Source organism: Balearica regulorum, chromosome 10 (genome assembly GCF_011004875.1).
Source record: "Balearica regulorum gibbericeps isolate bBalReg1 chromosome 10, bBalReg1.pri, whole genome shotgun sequence".
In the NCBI taxonomy this organism is placed as follows: Eukaryota; Metazoa; Chordata; class Aves; order Gruiformes; family Gruidae; genus Balearica; species Balearica regulorum.
In genome coordinates this window covers 6,667,136-6,679,709 of record NC_046193.1, presented here as the reverse complement: position 1 = coordinate 6,679,709, position 12,574 = coordinate 6,667,136, and the positions used below count along the sequence as shown (strand labels likewise).

The 12,574-nt window shown below is 42.7% G+C and overlaps 1 protein-coding gene across 1 annotated transcript in view; it reads right to left on the bottom strand.

Moving 5' to 3' along the window:
• SFMBT1 (Scm like with four mbt domains 1) overlaps positions 1-12,413 on the bottom strand; it is a 74,547-nt gene extending 62,134 nt beyond the window's left edge. The window contains exon 1 of the mRNA XM_075761877.1: positions 12,324-12,413. The gene's annotated coding sequence lies outside the window, so the exon portion shown is untranslated. The remainder of the gene's footprint in view (positions 1-12,323) is intronic.
• Between the last annotated feature and the right edge of the window lie 161 nt (positions 12,414-12,574).

Below are 12,574 nucleotides of genomic sequence, written 5' to 3'. Positions count from 1 at the left end.
ATCCAGTGAAATGCTATTTTAACTTGCTAAAGCTCCATTTGAGTCACTAGTAAGACTCTACCACTCTTTGCACTTACAAACTGTGATGGCAAAACACATCTTTCCCCCATATCTTTTCCTCCTAAATGGAATTACCGTATTACAAGCTGTGCTAAATCATGGAACTCTCTCTTTCTCCAGGCAACGCCACAAAAATATGGCCTTGCTTTTGTTATTGCTCATTAACTGATACGCTTCCTTCCCATTCCTCCCTTTAAAAAGTACTGAAAGCTTAAAAAAAAAAGAAAAAAAAAGAATAAAAAAAAAGACAACAGCTTTCAATGATACAAATTGCAAATCACGAGAACATTAACAGGCCTAAAGGCCTAAGAATAGTGACAGTACCGAGTTTTAGCAAAAAGCTCACAGTAAGTGATGATGTTCTTATTACCCCAGCATCAGGAGTGGTAAAATTACATGAAAATCTGTTCTCATTTTAAGATTTTTTTTTTGCACTTCTGTTCATACAGAGAGAAAAACAAGACTTGAGCCTAAGGGCTCAAAAGACAGAGAGCAACTGAAAAAGATTCCTCTATTTTTAGAAGTACAATTTCAAAGCTTGATCCTGACAATACTAGAATATTTACACAATTGTCAAAAGTGTTTTCAAATCCAAACATTTTTTTTTTCATTATTTTTGCAGCCCCATCCTCACAAAGTTCAGTGGATATTTTTTCAGGCATCACTGTGCTGGCACACGCAACCTTATTCCTGTTGTTAACATATAAATACAAAAGAGAGATAAGACTCTTCTATTCAAGTTCTATTTCAACTTTGGAATCAATAGTTCTGATTTAATAATCAGAATTTTAATTATACAGCAGGAGGTAATAAAAACAGTCTCTTTGAAAAACAGACAAATCAAAGGACACCCTCATCCTGAAAAGACTACCTTAAAAAGTTCTTTTAGGAGGTCTCCTGGATTTTCTTCCCCTGTGTCAATATTCTGCATCTAACTGTAGGCCCATGGAAGTTCTTAAGAGCTAAACCCACTAGAAATACCTGTATGTATTATAATCATGTACTTTCACTGTGAGATTAAATTTTAAATATACTCTTGATTAAATGGAAAATAAAACCATTTGCCTGGTTGTGTTTAAGAAACATCTCTGCTGACAGCCCAAGTCTGTTTTGATTTGCTCTGTACAGATATGGAGTTGCTAGCAAAACATTAAGCGGGAAGTGCAGCGCTGGATGTAAATTATACCATCTCACACTTAAGTGCTGCCCTCAGCTGCAACCGGAAATTGCAGAGACAAGCACTGCCATGATCACTTTTAGGAGTAACAAGAATGTAAAAAAAGGAATTATCAGATCTCAATGCAAAGCAAGCAGATAAATTGAGTGAAGAACTGGCCTAGAAAAAAATACTCCCTAAAAGCCTTCCAAAGCTGAGGTCAACGCCTCTGCAGTATCTTAACTTTAATTCTTGTAAGGTACTTTGTTAGCCCTTATGGTTACAAAAATAGTCTTCTAAACACACAAGATTAAAAGCTTGTTCTTCTATACCAGGGCTGGGCACACCAGAAGCAAATGGCCACAAAATGAAAACTGCTGAGGTACAGAGAAATAATGAATGGATTTTTGAAAAGGGCTGACAGAAAAACACCCATTAACAACAAAATCACTTTTCTGGCTTCTTGATTCCACAATCTCCAACGTACTTACTACCTTATACAGAAGTAATTCACATGAAATATAACTTCTTTGGATTGTGGTATGTTCCCATATAATATGGATTAAATGCAAAATCCATGTTCTCCTGTACATATCACACAGGTGTCAGACACAGGGAACTCCACCAGGCATCATACAAGGAGACTGATCTGATCTCTTTTGTCTAGACCAGGGATGTTTGTTTCACCATCTTCCAAACTGAACTAACCGGTGATCTATTCACACCGTAGCACGTAGGCTTCGTGGTGGTGAGGAAGCCTGGAATACATATCTGAATTAACAGCATTTTAAAAACTTCACAACCTGGGAAATTCAGAATAAGGTGGGAGGTTTTTTTTAATGTTGAAAATATCAGTGTTAACTTCATTACCACATGCTGTACAGCAGATCCAGTCAAAGGTAACTTCATTTAATGACTTTAAGAAGTAAGAGTTTTACTAAGGATATGACACAACCTGGGCATTAAGGCCAAAAACAAGTTAATGGTCACCTCAGGTGAGAGGGTGGTCAAAAACATAACAGAAATACTTAAGTAGTATCAGCATTTCTGGTTTATACATCCTCCACCATCACAGTGAAAACTCTTAAATAAATAAAAAAAAAGAATTGTGCACTGTAACTGCTAAGAATTGCTAGTTTAAGAGTCTTTTGCATATTTTTTCAGTAGTAATATCGCTATAAAGATACAATTTAGTTTTATCCAATTTAATTCCTTCTCCCCCTCCCCTGCAAAATACCTGCAAGAATGTCCAAAGGCCAACAATGACGGAAGCTGCGGCCACATAAACCCAAAGGCCAGCACCTCATACACATCTCCCCTGAGCTCTCGGCATGCTGCTTCCCATGCCCTCTGCCTGTGAGCAGAGTACAGAAATACCTACTTGAAATAGAAGAAAAAAAAAGAAAATCCATCAGACCAGTGCACACTGTTTAGGTTTCAACTGTGGGAAACTCTGAGCACCATTAAGTCCTATTCAGCGTCTTCCAACACAAGTTAAGGACAGCAAACATCTTGCGTGCTTGGTGTCCACAGACACAGTACCGTCTTCCCAGGACCTACTATTGTCCACAGAGACTTGAATCATTTTGGAGCATTTTCTGGAAGATCATCTCATACTTTAAAGGCTGATTATAAAGACAGGAAGTAATGACAGAAATAAGAAGTAATTTTTCACAATACAAAGAGGACTAATCAGTCTGTACTGAGTCCTGCTTTTCAAGAGAAGCACACAAACCTGAAATAAGTGCTAAGTTTTAAGACAATACAGAACTATTTAAGAGATGAAAAATAAATTTTGTTTTCTAAGAACTGCAGAAGGATAATAGAAGATGAAATTAAAGGCAGAATAATAAGACATAAAGAAATAACCTCACCTCCACAATGAGATCTAAATTAGCTACTGCAATTCAGGATTTTGAAATTGTTATGACTAATTCTCTTGGAGCATCAATTCCATAGTCATTAAGAGCCCCAAGGAATGGAGAAGAAAACAGAAAACATCGTGCTACAATTCTAGAAATCCAGAGCACCTTGAGACAGCAGGTAGTGCTGGTGTCAAACAGCCATGGCAAGACTAGAAGATGCTCAAAAAAAGGTATCAAAGACAACCAGAGGCTTGAAATACTTCTATACTACCAGCAATGGATGTGTATTTCAGTTCTACAGGAAAGTTAAGAAACATCCACAGCCAGAAAGAGCAGTCCTGCCCAGTCCAGCACCGCACACACATTCAAGCTGTGGACAGGCTTCAGCATCTCCTGTACAATAAAACCAGTTCTTTCTTCGAGCTGAAGAGTGTAACTATGGAAGAGTACAATAGAGATGTGTAAAATCAAAACTGCTATGAAAAAGAAGAATAAGGAAAGGTTATTCACTATTTCTCCTACCACAAGAACCAGAAAACAAAAAATTAAAGCACCTTTTCATGTTGCACATAATTAAACTGCAGACTCATAACCACAGGAAGTTGTGGATTCAGAAAGGATTAGACAAACTGACAGAGAACAGGTCAAATCACTGGTTCCTACACAGCCTACGTGGCTGTGTCACCGACTGCGAGAAGGATTGTGCTCTACTTCACTGTTTCTTATCCTCATTTCAAAAGGTTTCTGAGGTGAGACTCAGGACTAGGTGTCCTACTGATCTGACGCGTTACGGCAATTTTTATGCTCCTCACAACTTAAGATAGATACGAAGCCGCTCTTCTTCCAGCAACAAAGAGAAACTTCTCAGCCACCTCCAACAGCTATCACATCGGTATTTTTCTTTCAAATCCCACTGCTAAGGTAGGCTCTCAAAAGGGTTAATTTTATACATTGAAGTGGATTTTGCCATGCTGTTCGTCAGAAATCACGTTTTTGCATTACGGTAAAACAGATTTCTCCCTTTTGGACAGGTAATAAAGAAATCATACACTATTAGTCTGAAATCCAAAGTACACTGCTTGTTTCAGAGACTCTTCCAGCCTGACCATTGTAACCACCGTAACCCAGCTTTCTGAAAAGATACAGCTTTAGAAACATCAGTGCTATTTTTCTATAAAGGTACCTCCGCTAGTTGATAGGCAGTTGTTATATTCTTTTGTTGTATTATCTATCACTCACATTTGCATGTAAGAATGACCAAGACTGACAAAGCATATTTTGATGTCATTATCTACGTAACAGCACAAAAGAAGAGCATTTATATAAATTGCTTTAAATAAAAGCATATTAAACTACATAGTACTGCAATTTCTCAATAACCTAAAAATAGTTCCCAGTAAGATTCAACCACTATTTGGAAATCAAGTATAACTGAAAAAGATTAAACCTGAATATTTAAATAAAAACCTTAGCTTTACTACAAAAAGACAATTTCTGTATTTCTTACTGGATAATCATAAGAATTATGTCAAGTTGCTTTTAGACAGCAATCGGACCCTAATTAGAAATAAAAACTGCACTTTTGTTTTATTTAGCAAAGTAATATTCTTACTTTAAAAGCATAAACAGAGAAAGCAGATACAGAGAAAACAGTATTTTGGTTTTCAATTTAGTAAGTACATGGAATTAAACCAAGAAACATTAACTGCAGTTAAGAAAGTTGGGGGTTTTGTCTTGTCACCTTGTCCTTCCAGCTGTTACGCTCCTGTCTTATTTTTGTACCAAGATTGGAAGAAGAGGAGGGAATCTTCCCCGATTTTACAGTTTCCAGTCATTATCTCTTACTTTAAAAAGCTGAACTGGTTGAAAAATCAAAACCAAACAAATCAACTGTTGGACATAGTCCCTCTACACTTGCAGCGAGGCTAGAATTATCTAGAACTGGCTTATTATCACAATAAATTCTGGACTCACATCCTTAGCCAAGCCACTTCCCTAAATACACTGGTTTTCATTAAGAGGACTGACAAAATACATGCCTGAATTTGCTAGAGGGTAAGTTCAAAAAGAAAGATTTGGCCACAACAGCAACGGGAATTCAAAATTCAGTTCCTCCCCCGCTCCGCCAAATCTATTAAAAAAAGTTTAACAAATAACTTAAGACATAAAATAATTACCTTAAAAGGCAGACTTTTGCTTTTGGCCGCTGGACTAAAAAGCCTTGCTGCTAACTTGATTAAATCTTGTTTTGCAAATAAAGGAGAAAAAAAACCTTTCCCTGAAAGATGGGAAGATTTTCATATGCCTGTGCCCATGGTCACATTTGTTTAAAAGGAGTTGATTAGTTTGGTTCAATTGGCCAATTAGTGCTATATATGTAACACTTCTGACTGATCCTGCACTTTCATTATTTCTTAGGGCCATTAGTTTAACCCTCATGGTAACACTTTAAAGAGCAATGAGCAGAGTTAATCCTGGAAGGAACCACTGCCTTCTTCAATAATTTCTCTTTTAGGATGCGCATTATGTGAGTTCTGCTGGTCCAACTACAAGAAAGCATCCCGTGTTTTCACCCTGCCTGTCTGCCAGGCATTTCTTACCTGGACTTTTCTTTAAGAATTTGTTGTACAGATCTCGTCCTTTATATTAAAACACCACTCTAACAGTTTAGTACTTAACACATGAATGGGGGCATATTTAGAATTCAACTTTAGGAAAAAATAAATACTTTTATGTGTGTGTGTGTATATATATGTGTGTGTGTGTGTGTGAGAGAAAGCCTGTACATGTAATACATACACCTGTCAGCTTTCAACAGCATTTCTCAGTACTGCCTAGAAACATCACAGCTTTTTCAGCACCACATATTCATTCTTGGAGCAAAGTTAATGGGCACTAAGGACAACAGTGGCCTCCTTTCAAGAGGAGATGCTTTAACAAGAGAGAAAGATACTTACAAAAACCTGATCCTCGTTTCAGACAAGGCTTTACAGTATAATGGAGTTTCACAGTCCTTAGATTTAAAACACTTTTTATGTTTTATGATTTCAAGACAAATAACTTTCTTTTTTTAAACCAGAGGCCATGGCTCCCCATGCACAAAGCAGAGAACACATTGCTACAATTCCTGAGGAGCTAGGTATCCTAAATGTATTTACTTCAGTCAAGCTACAAAAAGAAAACAAATATCCCAAATAAAAAAGAAAATCTTACATTTATATATATATTTTCACAGGTCAAGAGACCAAGAAAGAGATGAGAAATGCCAAGGCATCACTTACTCCAGTACGGAGATGCCAGACACTCGCAGAACTTACAGAGCCATTTCTAATAAATGTGCACCCAGCATCAGAGGGGAAGTGCCTTCACTTCCTGACTTGATCAGTTTCTTCTGGAAACAATGACAAATCTGAAGGTGCTATTTATGGCTTTTTCTCGCCCGTCCCCAGAAGAAATAGAGACTGCAGCCTCTAAATACATCAAGATGGAGTTCATCTTCTCCAATCCACTTGATATCTACTTCAGTATCACTGCTCCAGTCCCTTACATCCTTGAAAAAGATTAAGTGACAAACAGCAAAACCTTGCAGGGTTCCCCACCACCACCATTACTTTCAACCAATGACCCAATTCTGCAAGACAGATGACCTCTTGAAATATGCTGAGAGCCCTCAACTCCAATCAGCCAAAATGGGAGAGGAGGTCACTCAGCCCTGCAGAGTTTACTCTCAGAGGAAAAAAAGAATCCAAGATGCATCTCTCCCCTGTCATCAGTACTCTCAGAGAATCTCAAAGCTGGTTTAATAGCTGCATCATTTTTAGATAACACCAAATTCCACTAGTATTCTTCCCAACTCATCTGTTTGAAGAAAGAGATCGTTTCTGTAGTGAACAAAAGCATCCTCAAGTGTAACAGCAAATAAACCAGTGTTTATATGCCACGGCCATATAAACGATGACCTTGAAAACCAGAAAGCTGCTGCTCAGGGTGGCTCTAGGGACAATAATCACATTTTAAATGTCCACATAATCTGAGCAAATTGTTAAGATTACCTCTGTAACTAGCAACTCACCTGAACTGTAGGTAGGCATCTGCAATCAGTCCACCTGCCAAATCCAAATGGGTGAAAAAAGCCAAAACAAAACATGCATGGCTCCCACCTACTCTAAGTGAAGCAAAAACTCCTATTTGAGCATTGTTTACAAGAAGTAATCTGTGCAGCAAAAAGCTAGTGTCATTTAAGGCTGCTCTTATTAAAAAAAGACAACTTGAAAGAGCGGAAATCCTAGTATTAAGAGTCAGGCATCTACAGAAGACATGGCTATTCTACTGCAAACCTTGATGAAGTCCTCTTACTTCAGGTTTTAATGTCATTGCTTACCTGGTTTTCTTAGGAAACACAGTTAGTTTGATTAATTTGTAATGTCTGCATGCACACAGTTTTCAGCCTATCCTCCCATGACTGTTCATCAAACCCAGTCAACAAAACGTGACAGAGGGGCAGGGGTCTCAATGATACTAAGATCCTACAAGTGTTGTACTAGGATGCTTATTTTCACAACACAAGGAAAAAAAAAAATCTAAACACCACTGTCTCCGTTGAAAGAAAAACTAATGCAGACATCACAGAGAATCCAGAAGAGGTAAGGAAGGAAAAAGGGGAGGGGGAGAGAGAGGAAGAAAGAGACTTCAGGACCAGGGCTTCCTTCGTCCTGTGGCTCCCAGGCCTTGTTTATTTGCACAGTTCCTAGTGAAACACTCCTCAGTGGTGTCTGTGGGTGATAATCCAATCTTACTAAAACAAACAAAGCAGAAAGCTATCCCTAAAACTTACTGCTTTCCATCTTCACAGTGTTTTTAAAGCATTCATCTAGGACTCTGTAACTACTATAGAGCTTTGCTTTAGTTAAAATACACTAATTTCCCAGAGACGTGGTGAGTTACCTGGAGAGTCCCAACTAATATGCAGAATATCTTGTTCCAACCTAAGCTCATACCCTCCTTTCTCATAGGGGAACATTTAAAATATTCAAAGAACTGATTCCCCTAAGAGATGCCCTATTAAGAACACAGACTAGAATTCACATTGTAATATTTCAATTCTACAGACTAGACTTTGCTAAGAACATTTAAAAAATACAATCTCACCCATAACATAGGAGCAGAAGAAGAATAACAACAACAATAAGAAGAAAAATTTATCTCATGATCACCACCAATCCACAAAGGTTGTCAGCAAAGTCCAGGAAAAGGGAGGAAAAATCGACATGGATACAGAGTGAACACAAAACATGCATGTGTCTTACAGCACCAAGTCTTACTTTAAAAAAAATAATAAAATATTCTGTACCCTTAGAACCAAAACCATTTTAAAATCAAATGGGCAATAAATAACATCTCGATGTTTATTTCATAGGCTTTATCAATATAAAAAGAAATTGAGCAGTGGAAAGAATTAGGAATTAAAGTTAGAAAAAATAGATAATATCATAAAAAATACCATTACACTGATGACATGGCTTTTAAAATAAGAAGATATTAATATATAATTAACATAAAAATTTACTCTCATTTTCAACTTTTGCTAAACTTGGAGAATGCGAACTTCTAAATCTCCCTTTCAGGATCTTGCACACTAACACAATGTTTGCCTTCAGGACAATTTCACCAAGCATTTGAATCAAAACAAAACAAAACAAAAAATCAGCTCCCACCCCTTTATCTCCTGACTTTTCAAGTAAGAAAGTAATCTCAAGAAGGGAAAAAACCCCCAATAACCTAATAGCTTTAAACAACACCTACCTCAAGTTTAAACCTGTGACCTAAAAACTAACAGCCATTTCCCAAAAGCATAAGGAAATGGGGACAAAGTCAAGTCCACTACCAGCAGCAATGCTGATGCTCAAAGCTACCAAACCAAAGATGACACGTAAAACCTGCTAATCATCAAGCAAGGTGAGTCAGATGGACAGCACAGAAGACATTATAGTTCCAGAAAATATTTGTAACTTACAGAGGCTACACGGTTTTAAGTCAATGATCAATCTACAAGATACAGAAACGCACACTTAAAAGGTCATGAAACCAAATCCGAAGACTATTCTGTAACACTAAGACTGCCATGTTAATATAGGAACAAAGGATGTAACGCAAGCCCTGTGTTTTTAGGTATCGAAAGCTCTCCCCAAAATGCCCCTTACTAAACACCTCCCAGGTTTCAATTTCTCCTGCACTTAAAGGACATTTTAGTGAATTTAACATGAGTCATTTCACTGTCACCATGTTCATGTAATTAAGTTGCCATGTGTCTAAAGTGCATCGCTTGCAGGACAATTACTTAAGTCAAGCCAGTACAAAGTGACTGTATTGATGTCTGCATCACCGCATGATGCATGATGATCATGCCATGGCCAAACTTCACAAGTGGAAGCATAGTAATGATGTTAAAGTCATTTCCAACAACAAATAGATTCAAAAAGTAAGCATGACAGAAAAGCTAAGGTCTAGAGCTGTCACTGATCTCCCATGAAATGACAACAAAAACCCCCCTGTAACGTGTTACCAAAACATACTATGACAATCATATTTTTGCAGTACTCTTTAAGATCTTCCTCATGAGACAGTGAAAGGATTCCCAGAATATACAGATTACACCATGCAAACTCTATCAGTCATTAACATGTCATCTTACACTTAACCCGCCTTTCTTTTCCACACAGCAATTGCTTAGGATATTTGCCAGGTTTAAGAATCAGATAAGATAATTCAATACCAGCAAATTAATAGTAGAGGGGAAAAAAACTGCAAAGGAAAAAACATACAGATCAATAATTACTAAGATCTGCCACTGTTTCTCAGCTATCTATCTTGCACTGCTGTCTCCTGTGAAGAACGTGCATGCCAGCTTTAATGTAACAGGATACAGAAGCGTTCCAATTTAACTGCCCAGCAGATACATACACCAAACAGGAGCAAAGCTGTTCTCCCAACACTTCCGTGCCAAGTTTGAGGTAGGCATCATAAAAAAAGGTAGGGCGAGATCTGTCAGTTTTATTTTGTTGTCTGTCTTGTCCACAACCATCTTCCCATTTTTCCACTAGCATAGGTTCTGGGAAGAACTAGATTTCATTCTCATCCTTCAATCACAGCAACAATTCACAAACCAAAAGTAAAAGAGGAAACGGCTGAATTGAGGGTAGGAAGCCCACTAAGTCTTCTTCCTAGAGATGATCTTTTAGGTAGACAGATGCTTTTTTACTCTCTTTTAATTGTAAAATACAAGTCAGTAGTACCTACCACACAGGAAACCTGTGTTTTCAGTTAACTGATGTATTTTCATCTTGACATTGACTTACGTTGCCCCAAAAAGCTGGCTGTTTTGAAACAGCAATCACAAACCTTAGCCACATCAGGAATCCATCCCACTGGGTGCTGCAGACACTACAAGTTACAGCCCCCGCTCCAGTAAGAACAAGATTATTTCCCATTAACAACTTTTTCTCTTACAAATCAGATGTTTCTGAACCAGTTCACATACACTGTAAACCTTAAGTAAGTTTGCAAAACAATGGTGTTTCTGAAGTTCTGAGATGGATTATAATTTTCTCCAGCACGATTTTGCAAGGTGCACCTTATATTCTGCCTTACGGAACCGTTTGTTCGCTATGGTAACCTCCTGGGCTACTGACAGCAGCCAGCTCCCATGCAGGAAGGAACAGCAAAGAAACAGCAAGGTAGGCCTTTTCTTTTGCTCTGAAACCTCTCCCACCAGAATTCTGCTGTCAGAGTGGTAAAACTGTCAGACATAAAGGTTACCATGTTAAACCATTTTATAATGGCAACAAGTTTCTCCAAAGTAGATATAATTGTTCCGCTAAAGCACACATGCAACTGTGAAACGGGCATCGCTGGCCTGTTTCTGAATAAAGAAGGGCCCTGTGGAACTGCAATAGTGAACGGAGTTAAAAATTCACAATTAACTGCCCGCGTTGTTTTTCTTCTCCTTTCATTATTTCCACTGTGGAGGGGGGCGGGAGGGGGGGGGGAGCCCTGGTAACAAGTTTGCAAAAGCCACAGACGGAAAACTTGCACAGTCCTTCCCATGCGGGCATTCTGCCCTCCCGTTTCCACCCGGCGCTGCCCGGGCGGGAGCCCTCCCGCAGCCGCTGCCCCAGCGGCGATTCCTCCCCAGCCCGAAGTTGGCGTCCCGGGGCATCCCCGGCACCTCGGCGGCCGCCCCGGCAGTGTCACCAGCGGCGGATTTACGACTTCAGGTGCAGAAGCGGCGGGCAGCGCAGACCGACTCCCCGAGAGACAAAGGCTCTCGCTCGCCGGAGCGCCGCCGGGCGCGGAGACACGCCGGAGGTGCGGAGCGACGGCGGCGGCGGGCGCGGCGCGCACACAATGCCCGGCCCCGCGGCAGCGCAGGCCCCGCAGCGCGGGCGGCGGCGGCGCTGCGGGAGAGCCGGCGGCACGGCCGCGGAGGCGGCGCCCGCCCCTCTCCCCCCACACCCACCCACCACCCAGAACGGGAGGCGAAGAGCCGCCCGCTGACGGGCCACTTGACGGAGAGCGACGCCAGCCGCTGCCCCGGGCGGGACGCGCGCCGAGCGGAGCACGGCCGCGCCCGGCAGGGGTGCGGAGCGGAGCGGGGTTTAAAGGTCCCCTTCCACCGCCATTTTGAGGGGGAGGGGGGCGAGCGAGAGGCGCTCGGTGGGCTCGGCCCCCCGCGGGCGTGGGCAAGGACCGGCCGCGCCGGGGCGGAGGCGCGGCGCGCACAAAGTTCCCGCGGGGGCCGGGCGGGCGGCGCGGGCCGGGCGCGTCCCCCAGCGGGCGCCCCCCCCGGGCGGGCGCGGGGCCGGCCAGGAGGGCAACTTCGGCCCGAGCGCGCCGCGGGACGCCGCGGGCCGGGGCGCCGCGGGCCCCTAGCGGGCGCGCGCAGAGTTGCGCGCGGGCAGTTGCGCGGCGGCGGCCGGCCAGCCCCGCGCATCGCTCCTCAGCGCGGGCGAAGGCGCGCTCCCCCCGCGCTGCCGCCGCCGCCGCCTCCCCGCCGCGCTCCGCCTGCCTCTTCCCCCCTCCTCCTCCTCCTCCTCCTCCTCCTCCCTCGCCGCCTTTTTCCCGCATCCAAACTTCGGGAGCCCGGAAAAACCCTCCGGGCCCCGCGCCCCGCCGGCAAAACGCCCCCAACAGCTGCGCCCGAGGCCGCTCCGCCCGCGCGCGGGCGCCGCCGCCGCCCGCCTCACCTGCGGGGAGTTTTTCCAGCCCTGCGCCGCTGCCGGGGCTCGGGCTCCCCAGCGCTCCGCTCACTGCCTCATTCCAATATGGCACGGCCCGCCAGAGCGCATGCGCCCGCCGCCCGCCTGCCTTCCCCCCCCTCCCGCCCCTCCGCCCTCCCCTCCCTTCACGGCTTTTCGGGCGCTCCGGCTCCCTCCTGGCGCGGGCGCGACGAGTCCGCTGCCGCGCCGCCGGCCGCCACCCCCCCCCCCCCCCGCCC